Source organism: Fulmarus glacialis, unplaced genomic scaffold (genome assembly GCF_000690835.1).
Source record: "Fulmarus glacialis isolate BGI_N327 unplaced genomic scaffold, ASM69083v1 scaffold39131, whole genome shotgun sequence".
In the NCBI taxonomy this organism is placed as follows: Eukaryota; Metazoa; Chordata; class Aves; order Procellariiformes; family Procellariidae; genus Fulmarus; species Fulmarus glacialis.
The window spans coordinates 6,517-15,864 of NW_009191576.1; positions in this window are offsets into that span (position 1 = coordinate 6,517).

Genomic DNA, 9,348 nt, shown 5'->3' on the forward strand with positions numbered 1-9,348 from the left:
TCCTACTCAGGAATGCAGATGAAGGCTCTTTTTCCCACCATCAGCAGTACCCGTCGCAAGGGGTTACGCAGGGAGGACAGCTGGCCTTCCAACACCTGGAATCTTGCACTATATCTCCTCCATGGTCTACAACAGACTCATGCAGCTAACAGCCCATTTGGCAGGACTTTGACATTGCAGGGAGATGCGTTTGAAATATGAGGCAGATGTACCAGGCCGTAAAATAACATTGCACTCAAAGGCAATTGGGAAAAGCAACCAGTCATAAGACAAGAAATAAACCTGTGCTTCTGGAAACCTTCTGTCACTCACAGCCTTGTACTCCCCATCGTGGGAGTGCAGGTATTAATCCCAGCTCAGCTGCCTGCCTTGCAAACTCTGCCCATGTCGTGCTGCGGCAATCTTTGCTCCCTTGCTGACTCAGTCCTATCGAGCTGATGTATACTGCTGGGGAACTGCCATGCTTCAGTGCAGAAGTAACCAGAACAATTTCTGTATGTTGTTTATAGCTCAATTTATTATGCACGTTAAGGTGACTGAGGAGTGAAAATTCAGTAAAATGGAAACAACTTCTATTCTCACTTATCCCTCCCAAAAAAAGGATGAAGATCACTGTGACTGGGGGCAAGGAGCAATACCCATTTGCAAACCCTCTGGTTACCAGCTTGCCCAATGTGTGTATGGCACCCAGCCCACAGCACCACCTCCACCAGTAAGAAGAAGAGCAGCCATGACTGGGTCTGGAGGACTGCTGTGTGGCCCTGGGTTCAAAATCCGCCCAAATTAAAGGGCGACTGGAAGCAGATCTTCACGCAGACTGCTGTACTCATGGTGTTTGAGACATCCTCACCACTGTGGGATGCTCCAGGCTCTCTCGGGCTCTGCCACGTGTATCTTAACTGTTGTATTGTACCAGGAGAAGCTAAGCAAACAGGAGAGTGAAAATCACCCTTACTTAAAATAAACAGAGGAGAAAAATTGAAAAGTGAAGAAAGCCAAGGCCGTGCTCACAGTCACTAAGAGGCGAAGCTCCGCTCACAGAGCATGTCCTAAGTGCTCTCGCCTGCTGGCTATGTGTCTGAGCAGACACTTATAAAACTATTTGTTTTTCTGCAAACTTGTACTCTCCATGTGAGGTCTGGAGAGGAGGCTGGGCTCTGCCGTGCTCAGCATAACGCTGCAGAGACCCACACTCCCGGGTGGATGCTTCTGCTCTGATGCTGCACACAGGTTTCCCCCTTCCCTCCCTGCTTGTTACTGTTAGATCCTGAATTTATATGATCTGAGACCACTCCATTGTGTTTATTTCTCATAAACCATCAGGCGCCAGAATGCAGCTTCTCAGATCATACAACGAAGCCACTTTCAGAGCGTTATTGTAGCATGTGGGAGGCAAATGTTTAAAATCCCTCAAAGGAATGATTCAAACTAAAAACCTCCTTTGCCATATACTTAGGAATTCACTTCTACAAAGTACATTTCCCTTTATGAACAACCGAGAAATCAAACTGCCTGAGTCATTGCCTCAGATCAACCCTTCCTCCTCCTTGAAAACACTCACATCAAATCAAGGACATCAGTTAAGTAAATACTGATACAATACCTGCGTACGTGCATGTCTCTATTTCATTGACAGTATAAATATCCCACTTCAAATAAAGCTGCCTCCTTCTGCTCTCACTGCTCTGGCTCTCTTTTAGCACACGCTTACAGGAATATATGCAAAACTATAGCCAACAGACAATTTCACTTGTACCAGCCACATATGTAAGAAGCCCAGGCTGCTCTTTAAGAGACAGTAAAACCTGCTCTAGGGCAAACAGCATCTGAGATCAGGACTCAGCTCCTGGGCTCTGCAGCAGAAGACACTCCTCACCACGTAAACAGAAAGGATATATAAATGGTGAATGAGAGGCAGGAAGAATTAATGTTCTTATTTGATAGATTGGAAACCATGGCATGGAGTAAGCTGTCCAAGGGACAGACCACTCCTCTGGCAGAGCTGTTAAGTGAAACCTCTTGGGTTTAGCCCAGTGCACAACAAAACCACCCCGTTTTCCACGGCGCACCCTCTCATTTCCTAACTCTCCATTCAGTGCCTTATTCTCTACCTCCTGCTTCTTTGCTTCCATCTGCAGGTTGCTCCTCTCACCTCAAAACTCAACCTACTTGGGACACCTCATTCATTATGGGACCCCAACAGTCAGTATGGAAACCACTGCTCAAGAATACCTCCTTCACCAACACACCAGCTTGGTATCCCCACACGGTCAATGGACGGCAAACATACGTTTTATGTGCATTCACATGGTTACAGCGGGAGTTAACGGCTACATGCAACTTTTGGCTTCTTGCTCATTGCCATCTGGAAGCCAAGCTAACTGATATTTCGTAAGAGCCATTTTCATTGCAGGAATGGCAGGTATTTAAATCAACTGAGTGCATTTGTTTGCCTGTGACCAACACAGTCCAAATTAGCTTTCTGACAAGATACTCAGGTGTTTTTCCAATATTGCTGAAACATTTGAGAGAATTTGTGCTGTAACCAAGGAGCAGAAGTCAAAGTCCAAGCCAAGGGTTACAAAGAGTCCAAAGCTGGAATTCATCTGTGGGAGAAATCATTCATGTTTACACTAAAAATTGTCACCAGATTTTAAAGCTGGGTTACAAAAGAAGGCAGACTATCAACTCTGTGGAACCAACTGCAAGGCTACAAACATCTGCCACTTTAACAGAAATGAGTGGAAATCCACAGTGCTTAACGAGCATCTTACTGGACTTGTCTTTGCTTTGTGTTTGCATTTGCTTGGATAAAAATCAGCATTTCCTTCCAGGCATTTTGGGAGAGATTGAGCACTAAAGCTATTTGGTTTGCATGATTTTGAGAGGTGATAAAAATAGGATTGCCTTTTAGTTGTTATCAACTGATAGGTGTTTGATAAATTTATTGTGCAAATCTGGTGGCTTCATGTGGCCATTTAGCACCAAATCCTGCTTTGAGGCGATGGTGCCTTTGTCCCATTAGGCACAAAGCAGCTGGTGTCCTGCCAGGTGAATCTCAGGAAACCCTTGGGATCTATTCAGAATACTTTTCTAAGGATATAAATATCCTCCCTTGGCGTACTGGGATTATCTCGGATTTCTTGTCGTGGATTGTCAATGCTGTACCAATAGTACAGACAAAATATCACAGCAAAACAAATCAGAAACAAACAAACAAAAAAACCTCAGATTCTAAAAGAATGTGAGCTCATGTACTGCCAGCCTCCAAGTTGAAATATTCAGAAAGAAAAAATACAAACCCCTGCGCTTTAGGGAATTGCAGCTGTTTTTAAGCCAGAGTGAACAATTGCAGTTTCCAGGCCAGCTTAGTAATTGAATTGATCATCTGCATATTCTTCAATAAAATCTAAGGAATGAAAGCATACAATTTCATACATGACTAAGACTATAGTTGAAGGTACAAAGGTTGAGTACGGACTGATAAATTGTAGTTTTGGGACATGTGCTATATAATAAAGTTATGCTCTGAACCAGCATGTCAAATGGATTTGAACATATGAAATGGCACAAAGAGCATAACTAGCCTCATAAAATTAAAATAAATTACTGTTTTCCTTAGCAAATATGAATGTTTTGAAAGAGCCTGACAGTAGATTATGAAGAACAAACTTCCATATGCGTGTTACAGTTGTGGGTTTGTTTTCTTTTCCACAAAAGCTGATACTCAGAGAGAGTCTGCAGGGTGCTGGCAACATCTGTGTTACAAACAACTCGTTTTGGGTTTTGTTCAGGAAGGCTTTTCATTCGGGGTAAACTCATCCTCCCCAACCAGTGGTCCTGAAGACTGACAAATGTCCTTCAGGTTGAAGATGTGCTTAACCACTGCCACAGCCACCTCTGGATGGCGGCACCTCCACATCCGATTGCCTTTATTATGTTCATGGGTTTTCCATTTGATGTGTCCTAACTTCCCGCGAAGTCAGAGAAATATGGTCTGAGCAGAAATCAAATGCTTTGGGTTTTGTGGAGACCACTTAACCGCCGTTATTCACTTCTTAATCTATCTCCCACTCACACACATGAAGTCTCCGAATTTTACTCCCACCCCGATGCAATGATTTCCAACTCCATTGCCCCAAGCCTGCAAGACCCTGCGATCAGCTATTATTATCCCGCTTGAAAACCACAACAAAATGATCATCACTTTTAGGACCATACCTACATTATTTTAATCTCAGTCCTGCCTCTCTCTGTAGAGCGCCCCACCTTTTCTTTCCATTTCCTCTTATTCTTTCTACAGCTGGAAAGTCTTTTATTACTTGTTTTCGTTGTCTGTCAAGACCTAATTCTCCCTGGAGACTGTCAATTGTCACTTTACGTGATGCTTCCTAATCTTTAAGATGTAAATTCCTCTGTAGAAAAGTTCTTTTTTATTTATTTCTTTATGGGAAGTTAAAGCAATAATTGCAATTCCTGGTTGTCTAATAACTTTATAGAGCCCTCTTCTCATACCCAGTGACTCCATTGCTTACTCCTGGCATTATCATCGCTTGTACCCTCCTTTCCTCCTAGAAATTTTGACCCTCTTATCTAACCTATTCAGGTAAGACAGTACCTACATGCACCATTGCATGCAGTCTAACCCCACAACTTTACCCTCATGCACTGTGTTGCAGATTGCTATGGGCTCCCAACAACGCCATTTCCAATCCTCCTTACGTTGCTGTGCGAATGTCTCCACAGCATCTCAGCGGTTACAGCCAATTGCCAAGCTACATCAGACATATCCCTTCATCCCCTGAATCATCTGACAGCAATTTTCTTCAAAACAAGTACTTTCTTCCTCCTTCCCATCCATCATCCTCCCTCCCGTGGTATTTATGTATCCTGCATTTATCCTTTTTCACTTGCTTTCGTCTACCCCTGTGTCTTCAGGGAGGTGTGGAGATGACGACCCCTTCTCCAACTTCTCCCCACATTTGCCAGTGAAAGACTCCTGCCATCGCTGACAGTTTTAGAGCCAGCTGCTCAGGGAGTATTCAACACACCAACCACCACCTCGTCCCTGCCAGGGTCTCCCCAAGGTCCAGCATCTCACCCAGCACCATTGCTTATTGACCTGAATTAACGCCATTGCGTCTTCCTCCTTTTCCTTAGGAAACCCAGAAACGCTGCTGGCGATCACCTTCCTGGGCTCGTTGCAGTCCTGTTTGGTCTGACAGGGCTGCCCAAAGGCACTGCTAAATGGTAAATTGCCTGAACATCACAAGGATCTTGCAGCCCCACAGCTACCTCGCTAACCAGAGTTAAGAGCACATTTTCTAGTGAAGACGCAACCTGTGTAGGGCAGTGATAGTATGTAATATTTCAGTCAACTGCCTGAAGAAAAAATAAAATAAATTGGAAAGATACAGTATTTCGGGCTAACCTGAAACAAAGTGCTCAGTTTATCTTACTTCTGTATATAAAAGCAAATGAACACTGGACCGAGAGCTTCTCCAGTTGATTTCTGGGGCTTGTTTGGAAATTGCTGTTGCCATTTTCAAGATTAAAATGTTATTTACAGACTCAAAATTGAAATATATCATTTTGAAAATAGTGAAAGAAAACAGCTAGAGTCTGCCAAAAGTGTTTCAATTTTTCAGCCATGACTAATTAAGTTTACAGATCACCTCTCCTCCTCCAAGCTGGTTCCTCACCTAAAGATCCAACAACTGTATTTCTGAAAGAATGCACATAATGCTATTTGTCCAGAATATTTCCTTTATTTTAATTCCTAATATCTCTTTCTTGGGTAATTTCTACCCCAGAAGCTAGCATGAAGAAGATCTCAAAAATTTTCTGACTTATTTTCCACATGTACAAAAGGACGGTGCAGCCATTACACCCCATCCACCCCACTCCTATCCTAGGGCTGGTGCAGTCTGCAAGATGCACTCTCCCAGTTATGCATGGAAACAGTAAATCAAGGCTTTGTTTGATGAGCTTATTTTAAAACAGCACAATTATCGCAGTCTGCACCAATTCAGAAAAGTTCAGCATGTGTTTAGGTCTGTTCCATTTCATGACGGCACTTAAACATCCACTTCATCTAAACAAGTATTTATATCCCACTGAAGGCAACGGGACATACACACGAGCATATCAGTAGACCCAAATCAGGGGCACAGGGTAAGGTTTAAAAACTACATTCCACATTAAAAAACCAAAAAAGTTCTTATGCCAAACTCCACTCTCCATCACTGTCCCATTGCATCCTGCCAGTGGAGTGAACACAAAGGAGATTACCCGAAACGGTAACCCTAACCAGTCATTCCAGCTGTCACAGCTGGACAAAATCAGGGGGGAATCAAAGAGAGAGTCAATGCCCACTTCTGCCAATTGAAAAGTTCATCTCTTCAACAAATTATCATGACAATGCCCGTTATGCTCGTGATTTCTTTATGAATTATTTTGATAGCCTGAAGTAAAGGAACTAAAGAGCTGAATCTCGTCACCAGAACCTCAGCTAGTTCCTTAACAACCAAAAAGACAAATTCTGCTCTCACCCACCCTAGGGAAAGCTTCAACACCTTGGCTATCAGTAAAGCTAATTTAAACACACAGATCATAGGAGGTGGCCTCAAAAGGTTTAGACAGAAAGACAGGAGGCTTTTCTGAAGCTGCAAATTGAAAGCATAAACAAGACTCAGCCAGAGGGCCACAGTTTGGCTGCCAGTCAGGCAGCGTAACCTCGCTGAAGCCAGGGGATTCGCACGGAGAACAAGGTCCAGCACGCGCTGCCAGATGCTAAATGCAGCTGCAGCCCCATAGCCCCGAGGAAGGGGACCCGAGGCTTCGGTTCCCAAAGGTTCCTGCTCTCCCCACATCCCATCTTCCCACAGCACTGCTTTTCTTTCTCTTCCTCCTCTTCCTTCTCCCTTCCCCACCTGACAATTTAAGCACAAACAAGCTTGGTCCTGCTGGAATCCTGGGGGTGAGATGGAGGATGGTCTTTCAGGGAAACTGGATCCTAAAACTGAGACCCAGCCCCTGTGGTGGACAAAGCTGGACTGTCTGATGGGAGCCAGGCCTAGAGGGAAAAGCCCTCCTGCAACCATCTCACAGCTTCCCCAGCAAAACCACTGCACCACTGAAGTGCCAGCTATAAGCACGGCACTGGAGAGATGCCTGACTTTGCAACTGGTTTGTGCTATTACTGGTCCCTGAGACCTTTCGAGGAGGGGTCAGGAGGTGGGTAAGACACAAGCACCTAAAAACACAGTGAGTTTTTTGGCTCTCTTCCCTTTCCGCAGGGCGATTTTCCTTTTCTTCTTTGACCTCTCATTAAATTCCTGTGACAGATGTCTGCCGTTTCTCAGCAGCTTCCTTTTGCCACATGATGCCCTGTTGTACTGTCCATGCATTTTCACTAGGATTTAACATTTCAGCTTACGCCGACGGTCACGCTCTCTGACTGACACACGCTCTAAACCTCTTCCTTACCTCCTTGTAATGTATTTGGTTTGCACCAGTTTGGTTAGGTATAGGTACCAGTGTTTATTCATCCTCTTGTCCAGTTTCAATCTGTCAGATTGCCATGCCTTTATTTTTACCCTCTATTTCTGTTAGCCCATGATGCTGTACTTCTCCGGTTTGTGAAACAGCTAATCAACTTGCTACTTTTTGATGGTTTGTAAACAATAAAGTTTAGCTCCAGAATGTCATGAACAAGCTTAGTTTTGGAGACTGAACTGGGAATAATCAGCAACAAAAAGAGCCAATACAGCAACATTATAGGCTGATCTCTCTCTTGTTGAGATCTATATGGACTAAAGAGATGGTAACCAATACAGGGGTGACTCACCTAAACTCAAGGATTTCTCATCCCATTAATAGACTCATTTCTCTTCAGCTTCTGCCTCCTTCAGCACCAAAGTTTAAAGCGATATTTGGTGACAATTTTATTGTGAACCTTTCTGCACATACTCTGAACTGTTGTAGGGAACTATCAAACCCTTGCTACATAATAATAAAAATTGCTGGGCTTACATCAACTGAAACGTCACCACCAGCACCAGTGACGTCTTGCTCAGTCTAAGGAATCTGGGATCGATCCCAGGTCTGTCTGGGACCTAGTTATCAGAGAAAAACGGTCCCTCTCTCCTCTCTGCTCAGTACAGTCCCACCGTTCCTGGTACTGTAATAGCTTTGACTTTAAAAATGTATGCTTTATTTTTTCATTAACAACTGGGAAAATAGTTTTTGTTTCCAAGCACGGATGTAGTCCAGTCATCAGAGCAAAAGCCTGGATAATTCACGTTTGCATTCATTTTTGCCCGCCACAGGATGGTACTGGGAACGCACATAGCTAAAACCCATGTGTTTCTGAAAGCTAGAAGAGAAGAAAAAGTAGATGATGCGCTCAAATCTAACATTATCCTGATACCTAAACCAGAGAAGAAAGGGTTACTACTGGCTGTATTTCTGTTCTGTAACTCTTTTTCATATCAAAGTCAGCAAGGGAAAAAAAAAAAAGAAAAAATCCCAAAGAGGAGTGTAGATGACTTATGCTCAGGAGAAAGCCAGTGGATACGTGCAGAAAGGGCCCCACGAAGCTGTACACGCTCTGCTCCAGCCCAGGCTGAAGCCACGTTACCAGCTCCGTTCGCTCTGTGTCCATAGGAGACACAAAGCTCCAGGACAGCTGTTGCCATAGCCACGCCTTTACGACCCAGGGTCAAGTTTCCCTCTGCACAGAAATATTATTTATAAGGTGGCTTAGGTGTGCCTGGCGCCTGGCAGTTAAAAATGGCAAGTCCCATCCCAGGGAAGCTTACGGCCCAAATTAGACATAACACAGAGAGAGGGTACGATAAACACGGAGAAGAGAGGGTCAGGGCAAGATGGTGAGATGCTGCGTGTACGCCCTGTCAGCTCTTTTATTCTTCCTATTAAACACTGTAAGGGCTCTGCATCCCCGCGCATTTTTGCAAGCGTCCTGCTGGTCTGTCATGCTGCAGCCACTCGGGGATGACACAGCCTCGGCTGGGACGGGCTCCACGGCCTCTCCAGGCAAAGCTGAACCCTGAACACTGGAGCTAAACAGCCCTTTTGAGAAGCTGTCGGTGCTGCCAGGCCCATGAAATCCCCCCTGGCCGAGCCCTCCGCAGGTCGCAGTGGTGCTCGGGCACCTCCCGCCACCTGCTGCAGGCCAGGAAAATGGGCTGCTGTCAGCAGAGCTACCATTTCCAACAGGGCCTGGCATCTAGGGGGAAATGGGGGCAGCGTTTAGTCCCTGAACTGGCATGGAGAAATCATGGGGTTCATAAGGACTGCTGGAGTAGGCATGAACTTGTCCTGAGA